The sequence below is a fragment of the Grammomys surdaster genome, unplaced genomic scaffold, assembly GCF_004785775.1.
Source record: "Grammomys surdaster isolate TR1022 unplaced genomic scaffold, NIH_TR_1.0 149, whole genome shotgun sequence".
Classification (NCBI taxonomy): Eukaryota; Metazoa; Chordata; class Mammalia; order Rodentia; family Muridae; genus Grammomys; species Grammomys surdaster.
In genome coordinates this window covers 3,778,563-3,804,412 of record NW_021604607.1, presented here as the reverse complement: position 1 = coordinate 3,804,412, position 25,850 = coordinate 3,778,563, and the positions used below count along the sequence as shown (strand labels likewise).

Below are 25,850 nucleotides of genomic sequence, written 5' to 3'. Positions count from 1 at the left end.
GCCAGGAAGCAGTAAGTTTATTACTACACATCGATTTCCTAATGGTTTCTGAACTTGTGTTCTCTCAAGATCTCATTGTATAAAATTATCTCTGAGCATGAGACTGATAACTGTTAATTGACTATTAAAATGATAACCAGGTCTGCTCCTTTAGTATTTGATGAGATGCTATTACTCAAATATAAGTTTATTAATCAATATGATTGCCCTTCACATTTTACCTTCTGGAGCTTTCTACTATCTATGTCTTTTATTGGAGCCACATAAATTTATACAAAGATAGTCAAGGTGCTACAAGCCTTTTATGAAGTCCCATAGTAAATCTTCAAGTGGCTATTTCTTCTCTTCATGAAAGAGTGGTATTGTTCATGTCGTGGATGGAACATTCAGATGCACTATAGAACACTGGCTCCAATTCTTTGTCTTGAAGGTCCAACTACAAATTGTTCACTTTGTTTTATAAAGTGGAAAAAACAAGTACAAAAATGTACATTGTGAGGTGAACACACTGGACAGAAAGAAACTGTGTCTTGATTCTGTAGACCTGATAGCTTTTGTTATGTATACAGAAGACAGCCAAGTATTACACCAGACTGAAACAATTGTCTGTCTGTCTTTTGAGGACAGTAATAACATTTGGAAAGAACAAAAGAATAACTCAGTGTAAAAGAAATTGAGAGATGTTAACAAGATGTGTTACACAAAACTTCATAGAATAGCAAATCTAAAGCCATGCTATTTTTATCTAGGAAGCAATTAGTTAGTCAATGTATCTTTGAGAAGAGAAAAAACATGTTGTGTTTAAGAAATAAAGGCAAGTCAGATGCTGTGGGAAAAAAACTGACTTGGCAAAATGTCTTAGTAAAATGCATGATGGCCTGAATTTGATCCCTACCATCAACGTGAAAAGTTCAAGTCATGGCTGTGACTGTAATCCCAGTGAAGCTTTGCTATTGCTTGCTAGAGAGTCAATCCTTTTGAGATTTAGGTCCAGCCGAGAACCTGAAAATCTAAACTGAAGAGAGAACCAGGAAGATACCGTGTGTTGACCTCTGGACTCTACATTAATACATATGTACATACCTATCTACACAAACATGAACACACACATACACACTTTTTAAAAAGTAACACGTATATCATTTGTCTGCAGGCAAAGTTTTAAACGTGATCATTATCCATGAAAAACTTTTCAAACTCTATTATTCTTTTAGAATTTCTAAACCATTTACACAGATACATATTTTCTATGCCTGCTTTCAAGTATAGAAAGTTACTGTTAAAGTCCTAGCCTACTTATTTTGCTGATTAATTTCTATGATATGTCAAGCAACAGAAAATTATTTTTAAGAGGTATTTGGGAAGTTGAATATATGTATACAGAACTCAGCCAAAGGTTTCTGCTAATAATGCTACTTACTGTGGCTGTTTATATTATAATGAGTTTCTGAGTGTAAAATGCTTATTAGCAAAATGAATGGTTTTTTTTTGAAGTACCAGGTGCTAACTCTTTAAAAGACAGGATCATTCAGTGTACACATACTTTGGTTCAGTCTCAAGTTTCAAAGTGCTGTGAAGTATTACTCTATTCAAGAAATTTCTGTCTTCATCAGTGTAAGGTAATACAAAAAGGCATGTGTGTGACTCTTTTAAGACAAACTGTCAAAAGGTTTTGAAGAAAATAAGTGGTATCAAAGCTAGATTCAATCAGGGGTATTCCAAAATGATGTTTAACCCAAAGAAAAATAATTAGAATTATGTGGATCTTAGGCTCTGAGGCCAACAACTGATCTGAGAGGATTGCTTTAGAATGTTTTTACCTGAATCAAATAATGGAATTATGTGAAGCATGCATCTCCCTCTTAATGAATATGCATTACCAGTATTACTTGAGTGTTCATGAGAGAAGAGTATTATGGCAGGTTCAGTGAAGACGTTGAATTGGCTGAGTAAAAGATAATGCAAATGAATAGCTTGAATATTGTATTTTTACATAGGAAATTGACAAATGCACATTTGTTTTCACAGTTGAAGGGAAAAGAGAGTGAATTATTCCTTCTTCTTAGAGCCATTTAGATTCATTTCATGGAGGAGGTTCCCTCAAATCACTTCTGTCTGACAGGTGTTTGGCAATTGATGTGAAACATGTCAGTGACCTTGATCTGGTTCTCGAAGACATGTGTATATCACTGTAAACTGTCTTTTCTTCCTTGACCCAAGGATGTTCTAACTGTATACCCATAGAAATTGTTTGTGTCTTCTAGACTAAAATTTAAATTCTTATGTTTTCTGGAACCTGAAGGTGCAGGAAAACAAAATCAGATTCTACCTGAGGGATTTTAATAGCCACCAAACAGTAAGCCACTTTTTGTATCATTGCAAATAGATGATAGTCTAAAATGCTAAAATATTTAATAAATGACCACTTCATTTTTGCAATGAAATGTGAATTATGTTTAAGCCTTTTGCTCTATGAAAGCACCTACCTAATATTTCTCCATTCATATTACACATTACATAGTGGATTTTACAATTGCTAGGCAAGTAGATGTGTATTATAAAGTATTTAGATAATGGCTCTACGGAAGTACAGTCAGACTTCTTGTGGAAAGATTTACTTCCCTGGTTATATTTAATTTCCAGTAAAGTTTCATTTTGCTTTTATCAAATTTATTTTAAGCTGATGACAAAATCAAAAATTGTATTTATGTATTTATTTGATATTATGTTATTGTTGATTTATTTACATACTGAATGTTTTAAATAAACTTAAACATGTTTCTCTTCAGATATGTAGAATTTGTGGTAATTTTTTCAGTATTTTTTCAACAAATTTTTGGAACATGTGGTTAAAGGTTTATATTAACATTAAGGCTTGAGTTGATTAGTTTTAACAGCTTGTTAGAATCATACTTAAATAAATCCTGAGCCTCTCCTTGAAATATATGGTCCTCTTTGGGCTATCCCTCAATCCCTAATCACTCTCTCCTTCACACTTCTACTGTTGTGCTGAATCCCTGTGAGGAGATAGACCTTGACAGGGATACTGTCTTTTTAAAATGTGTGCTAGAAATCACCTTTTCCTAAAATGTACCAGAGTATTCATAAGGGAATTACATTACCACCTATGGTTATAGAAAATTTCTAATTCTGGCTAAATTGTTTACAGAATTCTTAAAGCTAATAATACTTTTAAGATCTTTACCCAATGTATTGATCATCCATTAGTAGGCAGATACACTATGTCATGCCATACTTAAGGTACTTGAATAGATGTGGATAAGTTTATCTTAAAGAGTTCACTCTAATGACCTTGAAATACAGAAAATAATGGGATATTAGAATATCTGACGGTAGCCAATATATCCAGTCACAAAGAGTCATCCAACTCGACAGTTAGATATCTGTGCTTTGTACTTTCATATTCATTATACAGAAGAAAGAAAAGAAATGAGTGGGGAAAGAATGAGATGTAACAAAATACTACCACCTGACTCTGAGGCTTAGCATTTTTAATAATTAATCCATTAACCTTTCAGGTTACTTCAACATTCATTGGTATGTTTGACTTATAAAGAAAATTAATCACAAATCATATTTTCAGAGTAACTTATCTTCCTCAATATAGACTGAATATGATTAGAGATAACTCAAATATATGGCACAACTGCCTGCATTTGACAAGCAAACAGCCATGACAACTTCCATCAATGACTAGCTTAACATACAAAATGGAAGGTGGGTGTGGTAGCATGTGACTATAATTCTAGCATATGGAGGATGAGACAGTAGGTTAACAAGTTTGAGATCAGCCAGGACTACATAACAAGATTCAAGCTAGCTTTAGCTATACAGTGAAGCTTTGTCTTAAAAAAGAGAGACAGATTATCTATTAAGTTTTCACTTAGTTTTTATGAGTGTAGGTAGAACAGAAGAGTCTATTCTATTAGACGTCAGTATTCAAAGCAAGTTTAATGAGAGTGATAGAATGGAGGAGAAATAATCTGTCTCCAATGTAGGGGAAATAACTCATAATCAATGAGCACATACTGCATTGAAACCTTTTTAGACTTTTTTTATTTTCCTAGCTTGATCATTGTGAAACTATTCCTAGAAGAGTCTGTTGAGAAAAATATTCTGCTATGTCATAGATCTGTCAATTTTAGGCCTGTGTATTTCCTTCCCAACCTTGTATTTAAACAGAGAAAGGAAAATTCAACTTGGTAGTTTCTTTTCTTATTTATTTAAGTAAAGCACTTAAAAAGTTTACCTAAAGCAATAAGAAAGCATTCATATAAAATACACCATGCAATTTTTTGTAAGTAATAGGCTTAAAGGATATGTTGAAATGAGATTTACAATCAAAATAATGAAGTTCAAGTTTCCATGTCTAAATTACAAAACAAGGGTTTACGAACATGAAAGCTATCATTCCTATGGTTGTAAAATATTTTTAACTATAATTTTGCAACTCAAGTTGATTCATGATTGCTATTGTCTTTTCTAAAGATAATAAAGTTGTCTAACATTAGGTGTTAGTTATGCTCCACCAACACATAAATACCTAAAATATTATGAATACTGACTGTTACAATCAGAGGGATCCCCTTTCATAGTGGTTTTAGGTTATTTATAGTAAGTAGTATGTGTTCTTAATTATAGTGTTCTCAGTTGTGTTTCTCATTAAATATATTGTATTTTGTTTATCACTAGGAATATTACCAAAGCCAATTTGAGGCCAGTCTACCAACTCACAATCTTCCTGCCTCAGCCGGCTGAGTTCTGGTGTTACAAGCATGTACCACCATGACTGCTGTGAAGTATTTTTTTTGGGGGGGAGGGATTTTTTTTTGGTAATGGTAGTTTATTTTCTTTGTTGTTTATTTTGTTTTCTTTATTCTCAGTGCTAGGCATTAAACTCAGAACCTAACATAGGCTAGACAAAGCATTGTAACACTGAGCTGCCACCTAAAGCAGGTTTCGAGGTTTCCCTGTTAGGAGATGACTGAAACAGCTGCAATTGGTGACAAAGGAATGATTCCCTGAACCAGATATACTTGCTGCTACAAAGCAGATGGTTTTGATTTAGGGATAGGGATCGAGGGAAAGGAAATAAGAAGGAAACACAGCAGGACAGGCTTGAATCTGCTTCCCTTTGCCTAAAATATAGCCTTGTTCTATTACTTCATTTCCTTTGTAATCAATTACTTCCTTTTCTTTGTAATCAAAGTGGAAAATGTTCTCTGAATTCACATCTTCAAAGAAATTGCAGGCTATATGGGAGACTCAGAAGTGAATTCGCAGGAAGACGTGGTTCTGAAGCACATTTTCCGTGTAGTACTGCAGATTATACTTGTCATGTGTAAACACAGGATAACGATATTTTCTATAGGTTTAGGGTGGAGATCAAGGAAGATAGTATGTGCTGAGCACCTGGTATGATGTCTTTCCATATAGTAGACTCTGAGTAAATATTAATTCCTATGAGAAAATTCTTTTCGTTACTAATGCACAGGAGGTCTTTGCTCTACCTAATACCCATGTGAGTAAGGAAATTATATTTCACCTGGTATGATCTCTTTCCATATAGTAGACTCTGAGTAAATATTAATTCCTATGAGAAAATTCTTTTCGTTACTAATGCACAGGAGGTCTTTGCTTTACCTAATACCCATGTGAGTAAGGAAATTATATTTGTGCTGAAATTAATTCAGTTGTAAAGTTGGCCCTTCATCTTTTTATAACTAGTCATCATACCTAACAGATTGAGTTCACCTATAAAATAGATTTACTATTTGAAAAATTAAAATATATGTCAGTAGAAGAATCACTGTGATATTTACTGTCTCCACATTTTCCACTGTGGATATTGCTGGTGAATGGATTATACTTGAAATGTCAAACAAGAAAGAATTTAAAGGAAAGTGCAATAAAGCCTCTGAGGTTGATCGGAGTGAAATGGAATATACTCGTGTGTCAAAGGATCAGCCCCCAAACCCGAATAATAGCAAGAAAACCAAAGTCCTGTGTTATCATGAGAATCAGGGACCATTCAAAGTGCAGGTAATGGTGTGAGAGGTGCACACCTCTAACCTCGGCATAGCCAAGTCCTGTCTCTAAAGTTATAACAAAAGTGGCATGTCATATTTGAAAGCAATGTCCTGGGTGTGCCATGCTAACTCAACTTAAGCCCTAACCATAAGCATTCCTTAGGTCTTTATGCCCGAAAACCTAAGTAGTTACACTCAAAAACATGCTTTGTTAAGCCAATCATCATATTATGCAAGAACATGCTCTGGGGAAACTCCTCACATTAATTCAGCAAAGGAAGAACATACAAGTGAGTTCTCAGGAGAAAGATCATCCTAGAGAACATTGTACAGTGAATAAGTATACAGGATAGGCATTAGACGTACTATACTTCCAAAGACTGAGAGAAAGAGACCAATGAGATAGTGAGATTAGCATGTACCAATTCTCACATGTGATTTTAAAGGTATGATAATTGATGTTTACTTTTGGCAGACATAATGAAACCAGAGGCAGACATAAAATCAGGAATATTTTTAATCCTTTAACTTTTTTATCTTTGAAAGGAAAACTCATTAGTTGAATAGTACTTTGCAGAAAGTAAGGTTTTGAATTTTAAAAAGTACTTTCATTCTTCTTTGTGAAACGAGAACAGAAAAAATAAAGATAATATTAAAGTTTTCTGTGAGCAAAATGTTTGTCAAATCATTATCTGAGAATATCTTCATTGACTATATTTTTCCTGCACTTGAAATTTTATTAGTAGTTCTTCAATTAAAATTATATATAAATACAATAAAATCACAGAAAAATGAGTGTCTGGCAAGTTTCCTAAGAGTAAGCAGGAAAGCAGGCCTATTGTTATTGTGAGAGTTTTGACACCAGTTATATTGTGGAAAATGTTACATTAGTTTACTAAGGTTGCTCATTTTAAAAAGGAAATAGTAACTAAATCTTCATACTTCAAAAAAAATTGCCATTATCTCACAGTTCTGCCTGGAAATGAATCTGAAATGGCAGTGTCCATGGGGGTGCATGGCTTCTCACACCTGCAAAGCACAGCCTGCATTGTCTGAACTTTCCTGACATGAAGATGTATCATTTAAATCCTGAATCAACCAACACTTCTTCTGTGGGTTATCATAGTCATTTCTCTCTATATATGCATGCTTTTTGTTGTGCAGAGCTATCTTCTTTCCTCCATAAAAGTGCTGAATTTAAAGTACTGCTCATATTTGGATTTGACTATCTCTATGTAAAATATGTTTCAAATAACAGTACATAATAAATACGTTTTGAAATTTCATTGTATACATTTTTATGTATGGGGTGGTTATGCATACATATGTTTGTATGTGTACCCATGCATAAACCAGAGGTTAACTTTGGTATCATTCTTATGGAACTTTTCATCTTCTTTATCAAGATGGAGCCAAGCACTTTCTAATTTGTCTAGAATGACAGTCCAGGAAGCTCCATGCTGCATAGACTGTCCTATATGCTCCCTCCCCCAGGGCTGAGATTGGAGTTACCTGCTGTTGCATTGAGCTCATTTGGAGTTTCCTACTTACACATTTTTGTGAGTGCTGGGATTGAACACAAGCCTTCCATCTTGTACAATGAACACTTTAGTGACTGAAACATTGCCTCAATCTCTTCATTAACACCCCACTTAATAACCTATAAGAGATAATGGCAGGGTAAGCTTTATAACTCTATAGTTAATATATGTTATTTTAGCTGATGTTGAAAGTTTGGTGCATAAAAATATGAAATTACCAAGTGACAAATATGTCAACACTAAGTTAGTAAACATACAGTAGTGGCATCATAGCTTAATCAAACCTTAATTTCTGTGCTTCAAGGTTCATGCAGCCAAATTCCATAGTGTTCTCAGAATTTTGTTTCATTTTAAGATAACTTGTCATAAAAAAAATCAACACACCACCTAAATTATTTAAGAAATAACTTTATCCTTAGAAGGATTAACTACTATATACGTTCTATACTCTGTTAATTTCATATTAAAATTAGATATGAAATAATTGAAAGACAAATGAAGAAAATCTATATTTCAAAAACACAAAACAAAACATAAAACTGTTTCTCCCTCTGTGTACCTCTCAGAAATTTTGGTCTGTTTGCATTCCTTTAAATATAAAGGAATAATTCCTGAATAAATGGAAGGTATGGTAATATAGGTGCTAAATGCTGATTCTGCCATATAGATTATTCTAATGGAGATGTCCATCTTCTATACTAAGATTTGAACCCAGGACTTTCTAATTTGGCTAGCCTGATAACTATCTATCTGTCTTCCATCTATCTATCTATCTATCTATCTATCTATCTATCTATCTATCTATTTATCTATCTATCTATCTATCATCTATCTATCATCTATCTATCTATCATCTATCTATCTATCTATCATCTATCTATTTAACTCTGGAACATTTATACAGCTCTTTTCAACAAGAAATAAATTGATTCACAGTCATTATTGATGGAAGATATGCCATCACTTGAAAATCATTAAAGCTAGTTAATAAGTATCGGAGATTATTTGCCTCTTAAATAAAAACTATTATTTGAGACTAAATTTATTAAACCAGTTTTATTTAATTTTTGCAACTTGCAAACTCAACATTTAAATTGAAATAGAAGTAAAATGTTTTAAAGAGCTATACATGTACATGTATAGTATGTCCATGCAAATGAAAAATCTGAGAATGTCATAATATAGTGTTTCCAAAACAATACTGTGTATGGATCCCAGAGACTTTTGCCATCTTTGTTACAGTGAGCTCATTCTGCCTTCTTCACTACAAAGTACTCACAAACTGCTTGTCTTTCTGCTTTGTGGCTCTTCAGCTCTCTAAAGATGCAGGTACTTCAGCTTCCTAGTGTTCTTTTTAGTTGTATCATCACTGTATACTTAAGTATAAACTAAAATATAAACTAATAACCTTCTTAAAGTATGTAAACATAGAACAGCATTTTGGGGACACTAAATTTGCCTCAAGAAATTAAGAATAAAAACATTCATCTACCAAATAAGAATTTATTGGGGGCTGGAGAGATGGCTCAGTGGTTAAGAGCACAGTTTGCTCTTCCAGAGGTCATGAGTTCAATTCCCAGCAACCACATGGTGGCTCACAACCATCTGAAATAAGATCTGATGCCCTCTTCTGGGGTGTCTGAAGACAGCAACAGTGTACTCACATAAAAATAAATAAATCTTTAAAAAAAATTATTGTTATTCTATTACAATGTTGATGAGCAGACAGAATCATCTGTGAATCTTTTATAAAAAAGTTATATAAATAATTAGATAAATAGATTTATAAACCACATTAAGATACAGCATATCAATAAAGAAACAAAACACTTAATTTTGCATCTATTGCTTCCAGCAACTCAAATATGAATTTCTCAATTGTTTCTCCTGTTACTTTCTCCAGATCACTTAACCATATAGTAAAAGTAAAATGTTTTAGTTTCTTTGAAATTTGAGTATGTTTTAAAGGCTGTGTAAATTATTACTCAGAAAAGGGCTCATCTAGGTAGCTGTGACTTTACAGTGCTTGAGACTTGATAGTAGCCTAGACGTTGTACTTTGGTGGTCCAATGCATGCTCAGTGCTCAGTGCTCAGTGCATGACTTCCACACACCTTATTTCACTGGAGAAAAAGTTCACACTGAGGCTTCCCCTATCCCTATCCCCATCATCACCCCCATCCATCTCCATACCCCTGCTTTCAGATTTCCTTTTAGACTGTTGCCTTGCTGATCAGGAGCTTTGGAGTTCAGGTACAGTGATGGATGGGGCCAGGAAATGAGTCCAATTTAGTGACATTTTCTCTCCTTTTTCATGTGATGTTATTCATTCTCTAATCCAGGAACTAGAGAAAAGAAAGTTTAACACGTTTTGGGGATTAAGAAAAGCAGCATTTTTCATTTTGTATAAAATAAATTTAAACAAATTGTACATTTTCACAAATTATTGAGGGAAAATATTGGTATGAGATTTTGAAGGCCTGAAGATTGTTGTATTAGCACTACTACTAGTTTTCTTTGAGGTTACATATACCTAAAATCTTTCTTTTTATTTTCAAGTCTTATATTTTATTTATGAAGTTAAATAAGCATCAAATATATTTTTTAAAAAAAGAACCCAAGATGTTGAGTATGGACATTTTCTTTCAAATAGCCACATAACATTACTCTATTAACCCCTATATGCATGGGACTAGGCAAAGCAATTTAACACTTACAAACAGAATTTATGTATTTATTAAACATTTACTTAGTGTCTAATAGGCATTATTCTAAAAACTCAGAATATAGGGTTAAATTAAGACAAGTATTATGAATTTTCTCATTTTACATAATAAAACTGAGGTATCTAGCTAATAACTAGTAGAAACATTTCAAAGCTCTGGCTTCAATAGAGGTTTTATTTGCATCCTTCCAGTGGGTCCCCATCCCAATAACAAATAGGTATGGCTCACCTAGGTGGAATGGCCATTTCACTTTTCTTTTGGAGAATATTGACAGTTTCTTCAACAGACTGCACTGTTCAAGACTTGATTTTAAATAACTGAGGAATATTCCTCCAAGTTTTCTATTAATACAGGTATATATACACAGCATCCATCTACTCCAGCCAGGAAAAGTAAGCTAAAGTTCATAGAACTTTTTCTCAGATTAGAAATGTGCCCACGAGTCAAGATAATTAGACCTTACTGTCTAGGTCACAGTAAACTGGCTTCCTCATTTGTCTTTGAGATTGATGGAATCAAGTACATATTTGTTGTCATTGTCATGGCAGTGATTTGAGATTACTATTACTAATTTCTTGTGGTATGGATATGAAGTATGTCCCCAAATGGGTCATGTGTTGAAGGCTTGTCTGATCACTGGGACGTGATTAGACTGTTAGGGTATTACCTCCCAAGTGGATCAATACCTCAGTGGTTCACATGATGCTATTGTTGGGAGACAGACAAAGGTCAAGGTCTAGAAAGGTCCCTCTTGTCCCGGGCCCCTTCCTGTCCTTCTGCAGCTTGGTTGCCAAGGGTGAATAGCTTCTGCCATATCCATAGACATATTTTGACTCACCTCAAGACCAACTAATGGATCCAGCTGAACTTCCATGGGAACTTTAGGAACTATGAACCAAAATTCCTCCTTTGATTTCTTCTGGCATTTTATCACAATGACAACAAATGAACATAACACCTTCCTTGGCTTCAAGAGAAAGTAAATCTACAATGCTACAAATATAGAGAAATTTGCGTAGAACACTGGACTGTATATATGGTTTATCCTGGCCTTTTGTAGTTAAAGAAGTATAAATCATGTTAAGTGACTTGCAGTGACTTTTGAGTTTCAATATTTTAACAAAAATACAAAAAAATGAATGTAGAACAATCTTCTATTAATAAATATATAGAAAACTGTCTAGGGTAGCTTATCTATTTAATTTAAAAAGTTTGTAAAATATTTACCCTCAAATTCTAAATGATTATGAAGCATTATTTTAGCAATTCTACATATCCACAAAATCATAATTAGGAAGACAAAAACGTTTTACTTTAAAACACTGAAGAAAACAAATGTCTGTTATATTGGAAATGTTAAATATGAAAACTGTTCTGTGGCACACACTCGCACAAAGCTAAATACTGTAAATTGTCCTATCATTTCCTCTAAGATAAACACTTGACAAAGTTAGAGATATCCAACGGTCTGCTAATCATTATTCAAAGTCATCATCTTTGGGTTCAACTCATTTACACAAGTAAAAGTTCTGTCCAAGATGTTCCTGACACATGAGGCTTCCAGTTGAATTTCAGAAATGTTAAGAAAAGTATCTTCCTTTTTTGCCTGTGAATGTTTGCGTATTGCTGTACTGTTGGCTTATATCCACTACAGATACTGGTTCTAGGCCAGCCCAAGGGTCTTCAAGCATTGAAGGGTTAAAATAACTTTCCAACTCATTAGACATTCTTTTTTCTCTACCACGTCCTGATCCAAATGGTGTAGATGTCCTTGGAGAACCCTGGGGGTAGGTATGCTGCTGCCCTGGGGAGTACCCTTACTGATGCTGGGACCCCGTGGGGGACCGGGAGTAGGAGCCTGGGTAGCCGCCCAGGGATGGAGACCGGAAGTGTGCCCCAGAGAAGCTGCCGCCAGGCCGCGGAGAGTGGCTGCTCCTGTATGACCTAGACCGGGGCCCGCAGGGCAGAGTGTGGTGCTGACTCCCTTACCCGTCCCTAGGGGAGGGCGGCACCCAGGATGTGGTTTCCGCCACCCCAACCTCCTATCCCCGGGCGGGGGTACCGAGGAGTTGGGGGTCGAAAATTCGGTCGATGCATAACAGGAAACGAAGCTACCTAAAATCTTTCAATAGTTCTGCATTCCTTTTAAGTGAGCAGTCTATTCGATGGTTATTTACCAAACAAACAAGTGAACAAATAAACAAAAACCATTAAAGATTGTTTATTTCTTCTAAGAAGTATTTTACAGAATTATAGGCCTATCTGGTACTGGTTTACAATTTTGATATGCTCTAAGTTATAAAGACCAAAGCATTTTTACACAGTTGTGTTTTCACATGAGAAATCTTATTGTTTATATATTTGTACATAAGAAAAGTGAGTTCTTAGCTTATAGTGGATAATGCCAGGCATTTCTCAAAGATTGTTTCATCTTCCAAGGATCAGCTTTGCTTGTAGAAATCTTAACTAATAAAAAGCTAGCATATATAAAGTGTCTATAATATACTAGCATTTGTTATACATTATGCAAGTAAAATCATCACTACAGACCTGGACAGTGGTAAGTCTTAATCCCCATTTTACATTGAAGTACTGAGCTGTTCTGTTTGACTGGACCAACTTAGCACAGGTAATACTGAATAGTTGAAATAACCTATCTCAAAAGTCTACTTGTGTTTTCTTAGTAAGGAGTCAGTCTGAGTTTTCAATGCTTTGCATTATTTGGCATTGTGGGCATGATCATACTGGGTCTCTTCTGTGTTTTAACAGTGTTTACTGGATGATTTACCTGGACTGACTGATGGTGACAGCATCTCTTATACTTTGGCATTTGGACACTTTATCAGAACCAGGCCTGTGCCTAGCATTATGCATTATTTATTCCAGCACAGGGGAACTTGAGGAAGGAGGGGCAGTCTGGGCTATAAAGGGAATCTTTAGATTGTGTGTGTGTGTGTGTGTGTGTGTGTGTGTGTGTGTGTGTGAGAGAGAGAGAGAGAGAGAGAGAGAGAGAGAGAGAGAGATCCCAGGGAAGCTGCCAGTTTCTATAGTTAAGAGTCACTATCAACGTTTATGTTCAGTGGGATCAACATAATTTTATTATGTCTGTGAAATAGAAATGATATGAAAACTATTGTCTAAGCTTTCCATAAATGTAAATCAAAATAAAACAGCCATGCAAAGAAGCAGTTGGGTTCCATGGTCTGAATATTGTTCTCTCAAACTCAATCACATTATAATCCATATGGTAGTATCAAAAGCTTGGGTTTGTGGGCAGCAAGAGGGACATGAAGGTCTTGCCCTCATGAGTGGCACTTTGTCATAAAAGAGGCCTCTGTGGATATCTGAACTCATTTATGCATGACATATGCATAACATATGCATGCACACAGATGAGCAGTCACACACACACACACACACACATACAAAATTAAACAAGTAATCCACCCTGAAAATATCATTTTACAGACTGAGCTGGTTGTATTTATGTAGTTAAACACATTTATGTATATGCATATACCTTATGTATGTAAGAACAATTAATGAAAAAAGAGGTCATGGGTTTGCAGAGAGCTGGGAGAGGTAAGCAAAAGGGCTGGGAAGAAGGAAAGAGTACAGGAATGAATATAAGAATAATATAATGTAAAAAAGAAATAAAAATAAATAGATCTTAATATTATGATGACTGGAATTAACAATGGAAACTTAACTAAGGGTGAATGTGTGCGGCTTGAGCAGACAGCGTTTGGAGGTTTTGTCTGGCCCCGTTGCTGGGCCGTTTCTCAAGCTGCTTGGATGGCTGCTGAGTACACGGTTGTCTGATTAGACGTCCACGTTGAGACTTCCAGGAAAGTTCTCAGCCATAATATTGACTAGGAAAAAAAAAACCTGTTTTCTACAAGGAAATCCTAGACTTGCTATTAAGCTCAGTTTCCCACATTGTATAGTATAGTTGAAAAAAGGGTGAATTATGGGTGGATGATACACTGCGTATCTGGCATGATTTCCTTGTATTTCTTTAAAAGAAGGCATGCTTTATTTAAGTAGACTGAGGTAGATGAGTGTCTTTTCTTCTGTAATTTCATGTGGCAGCTCTAGGAAAGTAAATTATACCATGATGAAAAAAATAAGTAATTGCTCCTTGTGCTTAATTGATTTTTTATAGAAATTACAATGCAGATTTGATGAAATGAAGACAGCACGTTTCCTATGGTTGGTTCATGAGACACATAATGGTTTGAAAATGTGCCACCCAGAACAGAAATTATACTCTCATTTTGCCGGAATGTGTTGAGCTGGAGATATTTAGAATTCTTTATGACTTATAAACACTGCATATTGCCCCCTTAAAGCAGTCTGGTAGGAATACCTATTTCACAGTCATAACACGTCCTGAATGTTAAAGTGTAGGAGCCTTTTGTGGGAGAAGTAACTAATGGTGCCGTTTACATAAGAAAGAGGATGTGAATTTGACGGTGACAAATGATGTACACTGAATCAAGGTCAGTTCTAAAGTTTGCAAGTTAGGCCCTGTCTGCATGAAGGAGGGAAATACAGACACACACGCTCACGCGCACGCACACGCGCGCGCGCACACAGGTTTGAGTCTTATTCCTGCTTTACTTTATTACTTCATAGCCTGGACCTGATATTATTTTGGGATGGTTAATTCTTTGCTCTGATAGGCTGTTGTCTAGATTGTAGATGCTTAGCAGCATCCCTGTTTCTCACCCATTATATATTACTAGAAGTAAACCCTTCCCATGTGCTGACAGCCAACAATATCTACAGATAATTGTCAAGCGTACCACAGGGTTCAGTGTTGCCTCTGAGGACCTTAGCTTATATCCTCACAAATAAAACTGCAGCAGCTCGTTGATCACAACAGCAGGAGAATCATGCTGCAGTCCCTGCTATAGCATCTTAGAGAATGCTGCTTCTGGACTCAAGGTCATTTCTGGGCTCCAGGGTTTGCTACATTTTTCTATTCTGAAGCCCAAGGAGCTTGGTTTGTTTTTGCTTTGTTTTGTTTTTGTTGTTATTTGTTTTTTTTTTCCTTATTCAGTGGCTCACAACACTCAGTAAAATCCTTTCCAGGTTCATCTTTTTACTCCCTAAGCCTGTATGAGTACAGAAATCCTCCTCAATTGTTTCACCCTTTATTTCTTTAAAAACAAACAAAAAGAACTAGAAACCTCACATCAATTTGTATATGAAACATTTTCTGGTCATTTTCATGGAAGTAAAATCAATAGATAAGGAAGTCTTTTCAGAGTTCATTCAATTTTGTAAGTAGTCGTTTTTGATTATTGGAATTTCTACTAATGTTGGAGCATGACTAACTGGGAAACATAAAAGCCAGCTCTTTCCTTACTTTCACTGAAGGCTAGATGGGCTGTCCATCAGTGAGAGCCTCCGTTCTTCTCACTAAGCATGCCGATGTCACAGCAGAGGATAACTACTCTTAACTCAGTGGATACAACAAATGACTCATTAGTGGTCACGAAACTGAGTCTGGTTTGCAGGCCTTCTATCTTAGCTGGGGGCATGGTTTCTCTGTACACTCCCATACCACTGACTATTGTGCACTTATGCTCAGATCATTAATTATTATGGACTTTCCCTAAGCATCACTCCTAAAGGAATTATTTTTTATTGTTTTCAACAAAATGTCTTCAACACAAATGGATATGAAAAACTGAAGGAACTTTTCTATTCTGGATAAAAATTCAACGGCCCTGAGGAAGTGAGTCAATTTCCTATCATTTAACAGCAGTGGAGAAAACTGTCTCTTGCTGCTGATGCCAGTGTTTACATTCCCTTCCTTTCTTGAGTGCTCAGTGAAGCAATGAGTACTTGGTAGACTCTCAATAATTTTGGGAGCTATACGGAAGAAAGCTAGAACTAGGAGTAATATGGCTCAATCCCGGTTCTATTTGTAATTTACATTATTATGGAAAATTATGTAACTTCATCACATTTTAATTTATCCTTACTTACACTGAGTATCTACTGGTGAGAAGATAAATACTAGCTTCTGTAATATAGGTGAGTGTTTTAACAAAGGCATTATCTTTTGCATTATCTTTTTACTAAAATTCACATTTTTATTGGATATTTTATTTATTTACAATACAGATGTCATCCCTTTTCCCCATTTCCCCTCCCTAGAGCCTCCGATCCTATACCCCCCTTTTCCTTTATGCTTTTATACCATTTTGATTACATGCATGTATTAAGGTCAGTTCTAGGTTGAGTGTCTAGCAATACAATATATGCAAATAATCAAGGAACAAGCAATCTAATAAACACAAATAGTCAAAGAAAAAGCAAGGCATTAAACCCAATTACATGAACACTCTCGTGATCACTGTTTCTAAAGGCTTATCAGGATGATCAAAGTATCTGAGCCTACTTCCCCGTCCTAGCCCAAGGTCATTTTCATGTCTGAAGCCTACTTCCTTGTTCTAACCTAAAATTTAAATTCCTGTCTGAAATTACTTCTTTGTTCTACCCTAATATTTAGATTCCTGCCTGAGATTACTTCTTTGTTGTAGCCTAAGATTTAGATTTCTACCTGGAATTAATTCTTTGTTCTAGTCTAATATCAGTTTCCTCCTTGAAGCCTACTTCCTTGTCCTTGGCCAATGTCATATTCCTGCCAAGCAGCCCATTTCCTTGTCTTTGGCCTATGTCAGCTTCTTGCCAAGCAGCCCCAAAAGCTCTCCGCCTCTTCCCTTTTTTATTTCATTAACAAGGCTGAGCCTATCTTAGGTTGTTCTGACAAGAATGCCTTCCTTACTCGTTATGGAATATGCATTATCAAAAGCAATGCACTTATGTCTTAGGTTGGTAAGACTCTGTGCAGAATCTTACCTGTCCTTGGCTTGCCAGCCTGTTAATTTAATAACTCTGTCTGGGGGTCGATTTTCAGGTTCAAGCCATGTACATATTGATGTTCTTAAAGATAAGCTTTAACACTATGGGCAGGAATAAAATTATTCCCAGGACAAGAAGGGCTAGCCAGATTAAGCTATGTATGTCATTCCTGAGGTTTGGCCAAAATGGAAATACTGACCTCAGGCCATGGATAATTGTATTGGTATATAATTCACTTTTATTTTACTGTTCATTCCTTTCCATCAAAAGCTCTACCATCACTGTAAATGAAGGCTTTATTCCTGTTTTCTAATTAATAAAGGAATTATTTCAGGAAGTATATTTTTATGCAGACATTAATTTTCTTAGTTGCATATCCAACCATGGCCAGTGTCTCTGGCTTTCTTTTTTATGTTTCAGAAACAATGTTTCATCTAATGTATTAACAAACTGAAAATAAAGCCATAGAGCTATCAAACTCTAAATGACATATTTAAACTCCTTTAGTCTGCTGGTCAGTCAGACCTGGATTTGTCTCCATCTCTGGTTGGGCAGCAGAGAGAGAATCATGATCTAAGTGCACACAAGCTCTGCATTATAAGAATTTTTATAAGCAAAATGAGTGATTAAATTAAAATTAATGATACAGTCTTCATTATTGTCCTTATATCACTCAATTGATGATAGTATTATAATAGTTGAAGCTTCTGTACAAATTCTTTACTTTATAATTGTATTCTACCATTCAAAAATTTAGTTTTCTCAGATATCATTTTTAGTTCTACATAAATGTCCAGAGAAATTACTTATTACCTGATGTCTCAAACAGAATTCAGTGCAGAGAGACTGATTATGGTTTCCTCACATACAATTTATTTCAAATGGAGTTTTGACTATTTAGAGCTTATGAATTTTTTCTTTCCACTATATGCTTTTCCTTTGTACTTTAATATTCATAGTAGCCAGCCCATAAGTAAATGCCACTCTGCCTCTACAGCACATTGTAAACTTGTGTAACCACAACACAGAAATGTATTCTCCTAGAATCTAGGGATTTCTGTGATTTACACTGATACATAAGACCCAGACCCAAATTATATAAGCAAAGATCCATAGGACTTACAATTTAGCACGAAGTTAAAATTCTACCTTTTTTTCTGTTTTTTCAAGCTAGGGTTTTTCTGTCCTAGATCTCACTCTGTAGAACAGACTGGTCTCAAACTCACAGAGATCTGCCTAAATCTGCCTCCCAAGTGCTGGGATCCAAGGCATACACCACTACCACCAAGATTTACACAAACACTAATGAAAGTTTTCACTTCAAATAGTCTCTACTTACTATGTTCAAGGGAATACATTTTGACTGTTTTAGCAAAATATTGCTGAGAAATTTTTTCATGGAACCTCCAGACAAAATCTGAACTTCTTATTCAGCTATTGGTTAGTTGTATCTCCAGTGGCCATCACAAGACATGGGAACACTGAGGACTGAATGAAAGGGGATGCCCAAATTGAGACAATCAGATTGATGTTAGACCACACATATATTATTTGATAGCCAGGGGAACAACTGGCACCATGGACATGAATACTGAGAAACCTACTCGGCACTTTCCTGGAATAGAAACCCACAGCTCCCCAGCAGGGCTCATCCCAACTCAATTCAGAGGTAAATCTATGAGGTTTGTTACTTTGTTGTTTGGTTTGGTTTGGTTTTTGTTAGCAAGTAGTTTGGAATCTACTTAGCATTTTCACTGTTTCTACTTGCCAGAGAATTCCTACAGCTTCCCAGCACACTGTTGGTAGAGCAGTTATAGTCACACTGGGCTATGAAGTTAATGGTTTCTAAGCCTTTGATCCTGCTCCACACTCTTGGAGTGTCATTCTTCTGAGTCATTTTATACTACATTTAGTATGGAAAGAATTAAGACCTTAAACTCAATTTCAATTACAGTTTCTCTCTCTTACGTGTTGAGATTTTATTTTTATAGGAAAACATATATACAAGTGTACATGAACATGCACACATACACATATGCACATACATTCATATGTCCAGGAACTTCAAAATAAATATAATTTTCGTAACAAGACAAAACAAACAAACAAAAACCAGAACCCTTGATGTAGAGTTTGCCGTATCTGTTGGTTTGTACGTGTGCAGGAGAGACTGAGGAGAGGGCAATTGCAATGCTTGGAAACAAAATTTAAAAAGAAAATGCTCAAAGGAAAGGAAGCCTCCAGTGATGGAAGAGATGGTCAGCTCCCCGAAATCATGAAACAATTTCAACTCTAAATATTTCAGAGTCCCTGTGGAATAAGATGGATGTCCTGAGGAAAAGCAAACTGATTTTATACGAGGAAAGGATTTTTATGAACTTACTCTCATAATTAGAATACCAAGACATTGGCAGACCCAAGATTTTGTGCTTTTGTAGTGAGGTGATTTACATTAAATTCAGACATCTATCTCTTTGTGGGAGCTATCTAGGTTGGTGTTGCATGGAAAGACAAGGGGCCAGGTTTACAGAAATAGAAGAGGTCTATGTGTCTATCACCCAGGCAACACTGACACAGATAACCAGGAAAAAAAAGGGGGGGGCTCATTCTGCCTCAGTTGTCAAGGGACAAAAGCACTTACTTCCTTAAAAGCTGGAATTTCAAATGCCCCAGACCTAAAGGAATTGCAGTGTGGAAGCAGAGGGTTCTTGATACTCTCAAATGATTTCTTCTCTGTACTGGGAAAGTTCATGTTAGATTTCTGGAATGAGCTGTCTCTGGTGAATACCTAATTTCTCCCTTAATTTTCCTATGCATCCTTTCTTTTAGAAAACACTGGCTTTTTATTCTACATTGTGTTACTTGGCTTCAATTCTAAACTGTCTGGTTTACTCAGACTTCTCTACATAGTCCCTCAAAAACAATGCCTGTTTGTTCTATCTGTATGTGTAAGCCACCATTCATCAGCATTGCCGCCCACTATCACAAAAAGGCACTTCTGTTATTTTCAGCTTTATTTCAGCATTGGGATTATTTATTTCAGAGTATTCGCTCCAACCATAGCATGAAGCAATATTTTAATTTCATTGTCAAAGATGAAAGATGTAGGAGTTAGTTACAGTTGTGATTGCCCTGTAGCTGAGGCTGAATAGAGGCGGAATTTACTTAAACTCACATTGTGCTTGAAAGATGAAGCTTCAGTGAACCTTTGCTAAGCCATATTATTTCATGGTTCCACTTAATAAAAGGATGCTTCTTTGGATATTGCAGGCATGTAGTATTTGCTTTTTTCTTGTTGCTTATATGTTAAGAACTACCAGCCATGAAGTAAGTATTGAGTCTTGGCAGTAAGTAGAAATAGTGGTGTCTATCTGCATTTATACATAAAGTATGTAAAAATATATATGCAAATTACAAAAGTATAATTAAAACCTTCCAACATTGGGGACAGTATGAAATTCATTAAAATACTTTTACTTAACCCACAAACTGTACATCTTATTCCTTGCCTTTTAATCCCAAACTATTTCTTATCCCCTGAGTTCACACTGCATCACTTTCTCAATTCTCCATAGCCTGGTTATCCAAAGAATGTTAGCCAGAACCCTAAATGAGAAACTATCTATAATCAGTTAAGATTGTATATACACTTATATTACTGCTAATATGACACTCGCTACCTAACTTGTCTCATTTCCTCTGCTATTGTTTATTGCTGTTATATATTGTAGTAATGCTTTATTTCTTTTTATTTCCCAAGGTCTAGTAGTGGGTGCACATGTGATATGCAGTAAATTGTCATTGTACTATCTACTATGGCTTTGAAGGTGTATCTAATTCTCATAAGTACCCTTATTTCTAATTTGAGGAGCCACTCAGGAGCTCCTTGTTCTCTCTGAGTTTTTCTCTCTGTGTCTCTGTCTCTCTCTTTCACACACACACACACACACACACACACACACTCACATGCATAGCAAATAAAGCAAACATCCAAACAAAACAGGTATACACACACCCACACTTTCTCACTAATGGTTGAGTCAGAAGCAAAAGTGTGTGATGTTATATTGATGTCCCTGGGACTACAAACCTTGCCTCTATTTACTATAACTGAATCATATGAAGGAATGTCAATGGAACTGTTATGTGACACACACTGTCAACACAAAGTAGGAAATACCATGTTGTATATGAGATGAAGAACTTGAAATGAAAACCATATTTAATTTACCCTTAGTTTGAAGCACAAAGCATTTGAGGATCTTGGGCTTTTTGGCAGGTGTCTATTGAGATCTCCAAATGGTACTTTCATCTTCCACATGACAGTCAATCCTGATGACATCTGTGAAATGGAAAGATCATATTTCCAGATGAGAGACTTGGGAGTTCTGGAATCAAAAAAATCAACAGAGCAAATGGCCAGTACTAAAAGAAGTGCTCAGTCTCCTTCCCTACAAACATCCTTACTCAGAAAACTCAGATGAAAAAATGTCTAATAAATCATGGTGCCTGGCCTTTAGAGGTATTTGTATATAAAGTTTTGCCATTTTTTAACCTTAGTAAATATTTCGACCCAATTTTCTCTCAAAGAGTGGTCCAGGAGAAAAAAAAATCACCAAGCAAACCAAAGACTGCTAATGCAACAACTTTGGAGTAGTGATGTTACATTAATGGTCTTTGGTTTGCGTGGTGATTTTTTGTTGTTTTGGCAAAAACACCTAAGTCATACTAGAGGTGCTATAAAGAGAGTTGGAATCTTACTTAGCAGCTAGAGAATACAGTGGTATTCTTTATAAAGCTCTCCATATAAGCGAAAGTAACTTTTCTTTTGACATCTCTTTCCAGTTTAATTATGACAACCATCTTGTCTTTGTATTTTCCACAGATGTTTTCCCAATGGTAAAGGTAATAATGTCTAAGTTGCAGAGCTGCCTACAAGTGGAGCTGCATCATCTTTGCACACAAAGCTTGCTGCTCTGAGAGTTAAGGGACATTTTGTTGCCTTTAATTAAAAGCATCTCAGCTTAGACAAATGAAGATGTTTGCAGTCCATGTGTGATTATAGTCTGGTGTCCTCTTTCACTGTACTGCCTTTAGGGAAATTGATTCAGCTAATTTGAAGGAAGGTTGGTTTACCATTTGTTATTCTTATGGGGACAATATGTATGACTAAAATATGGTAGCATCTGGATGTTCTTGTCACAGGTGCAGTGTGCTAATGTACCAGATAGCCAGGGAGAATGAGCCACATGGCCTTCATCATTCTTTCTTCACAAAAGCACATAGCCAGTTGCCTTCAATTGAAACTTAACTAATTTTAAGTATGTGTGTGTGGTAATCTACTTGTCAATTTCTGAGTAAAAATAATCTAAATCCTATAATCATTCTTGCCTTCAACTTGATAGGACTCAAATTGAAGGAAAAAAAAAAAGGATCATGACTCTTTATTCATTTAGGCTTGTGATGTTCTGGCCAAAGATCCAAGTGCCATGTTGGCAGGTGCTAAACATAGTTGCATCCAGCCTTGCTTGTTTCCTTGTTGGTGGTAGGTATGTGAGATGGTGAAGCCTTTTATAGACTGGCATTAAGCTGAGCCAATCTGTTATAAAGGTGAATGAGAACAGGTTCTTATGTTGTCATTTTTTAAAGCCCCTTTTCATTTAACTACAGCATCTTGCCACATTTTCTGTGTTACATGGATGACTCTAGTTATGTGTCTAAGTAGATTACAACTTGTGATGCAAAAAAATAGTCATCTTTTACATATAACTTTTCATATTTCTTGTTTCTTTTTAACATCCACTTAGGTTACTAACACCACCACCACTCAAGACTTCTTGAGTTTAGAATTTTTCTAATTTTCAGTCCTTGACAACTCTTCTTCCTGATACCCTACTTATTTGACAGTTCCAGGATTCAAATGGCAGCCAAGTTATAACTGATACCAAAGAAATACCCCACACTAAGAAACAGGTGTTGAGATCTAGTCTTCAGTAATGAACAGTTTAGCACTCAGAAGACTCTCCTGCACATTTAGCTGCTCTTAGCACAGCTCAGATACTGAAGTCCTACACTCTGTAAAATTTGTATACCTTGATTGACTCTCCCAAAGCTGTGATCAGGAGCTGGGCTCCTGTTCCTCCTCCTCTCAGATGAGAAGTGCAGTCTAGACCTTATTTGACTTGTTAGTGTATTTTTTCACATTTTAGTTCTTTATTTCACTTGTTTTGTTTGTTTTGAAACAATATTTCTCTAAATAGCCCTGGCTGTCCTGAACGTCACTACATACACCAGACTGCTTTGGAAATCACAGAGATTTATCTGCTTCTGTCTGCCCAGTATGGGAATAAAAGTTATGCACCATCATTTAGGTGAAGGCTCTGTATTTAGTTAGCTTAGTGTGTAGCACAGAGTCAGTAGTACAGAAGGGGACCTGAAACAATTGATATTTATTGTCTCATGGAACTAGAGGATAGATGTATAGGATCAATTTGCTGGCTTGGCAACTTCTTGGAAGGCCTCTTTTTTTTTTTTTTCTTTAGCTTGTGAATGCCTGCTTCTTTCTGGGTGTTAGCTTGGCTTCTCTCCCAAGTGCTGTGGAAGGGAAGCTGTAGTGCTTTGCCTGTTTTTAGGATCCGTTCCTGTGATATTAGGAACTATCATTATGACCACAGTAGACCAGAAGTATCCCTTGAAAGGCTCTTTCCAAATAGATAACCAGAGTCAGGCTACTGCTATAGCATATGGATTTGAAAAGGACATATGTCAGCCCACCACAGCTTCCTGTGCCTGTGTGAATCCACTTTGCATATTCCAGCAGTGAGGTATTCACTTTGATGCATAGCACTCCCAAAACTCAACTTCTGTACAACACTTTGCCATTACCCTCACCTACACTCAGACCTCATTGTATATCTTGGATACTAATCTATTGCTCCTTGATTTATCTTGTTCTGTAATCATGAAAATGTTTCATCCTTAACAAATCTATCCCCAAAGCAAATAAAATTTCAGTCATCCCTAAATTGTTGAATTTTTTTTTTTATTACTTGCAGCATAAGACTGGAGCATCTTAATATGCCCCATTACAAACTCCTCCCTAGGACTGCACAAGCCAGGCTCCTTTTCCACCACTGTGACTGCCCGCCCACTTTCCATTTTAGTCATTGTGAGTTGCTGGGCTTTTCCATACTCTCTTTTTCAAGCTTCGATTTCTTCTGCATGTGACATTCTACACATTCATCTTCTCCAGAAACCCTTCTATGCATCAGTTCTTTCCATTGCATCCTCCATGGTCCCAGGAAACAATGTACATGTTTATGACCTAGTATTTATGATTCTATTGTGAAATTGTAACAAAAAGTGAAGTTTTTCAGGGACAGAGTCCAATATGATTTACTTTCTATACCTAGCACCAAGGACAGTGCTGGATAAATGGCCAATGCACAGCAGTATATCTGAGAAACGTTGGATCAATATCTCTCCCTGGACTTCATTTTTAGTCTTTCCTGCTCTGTGTCCTTCTCCTTCTCTCCTCCCAGTCTTCTCCCACACTTAAAATAAACACACCCGTACTCACTGACACATGTACGCACTCATACAGATATACTCTAATCTACCTTTCTCTCACACATATATGTGTAACCATGTGATAGTACTTACATCTCATTTTTAAGCAGACTGTTGCCCCAGATTATCGATTTCAGATTTCAGCAGCAGCTCTGTAGACACTGAATCTATGAAAGTTTCAACATGTATTGTTCATGCCTCTGAGCAAAGCATATGTAGCCTTTAAGTAGGGTGCAATGGTGGCTTTAGATTAAGAAAAGGAACAGAATTATTACTGCTTCCTTGTCTAGCTGAAGTGGTAACAAAAGCATTTATTATGATAGCTAAATTAATCCTATATTTCCTGCCAAAAGATAAACAAAGTGGAGGGAAGGAATATGCTTGTGGAGAACTGGTGTTTCAACATGAGTTACTCCCATATGTGGAAAAGTATCACCATATTTGTTTGTGAAGAACAATAAGTTACCACACATGCACACACACACACACACACACACACACACACACACATACACAAATGATTTTTGTAGCCTGTGTGTTGGAAAGAATTTACTCTGGTAAAAATTCTCAACAAACAGTGGCTAAGGACTGAAAAGGGACAGAGCGCTGTTAAAATGCAGCTGTGCGTCTGTTTTTTCTCATTAGACTTTTTGCTGCACCTTTCACGTTTCAGAAAAATTCAGAGAATGGGAATATTTAGGATAAAATTAAAACAATAGCCTGATATAATTCTGTTTAATTTTTCACCAGTATTACTTGACCCAGAAGTACAGCCATATAAAGTATCAAAGATCAATATCCTCAGAAAACCTAGAGATGTGCCAAAATTATCAGAAGGAAACCCATGAGCCAAAGAATTTAGGCTACCTCTACAGGTTAGGAAAATCCTGTGTTTTCTAAGACCCAGAGACTGGCCTATACATGATGATTAGGTTGGCAGGGACTTGTTTCAGTGGCTTGTGATAGAGGATTTTAGAATAGCAGCACTTGTCTGGATGTCAGGATCAGCAGAGGTATTGCGTCCCTCCACCTGCTCACTGCCACTGCTTCCCTCCACCTGCTCACTGGCCACTGCTTCCCTCCACC

At 36.1% G+C, this 25,850-nt stretch overlaps 1 protein-coding gene and 1 pseudogene across 9 annotated transcripts in view; one reads left to right on the top strand and one right to left on the bottom strand.

Moving 5' to 3' along the window:
- The window catches only part of Nrxn1 (neurexin 1), a 1,062,527-nt gene that overhangs the window by 216,888 nt on the left and 819,789 nt on the right, over window positions 1-25,850 (top strand). The gene's annotated exons all lie outside the window — the stretch shown is intronic.
- On the bottom strand, window positions 11,850-12,413 carry LOC114619209 (annotated as a pseudogene).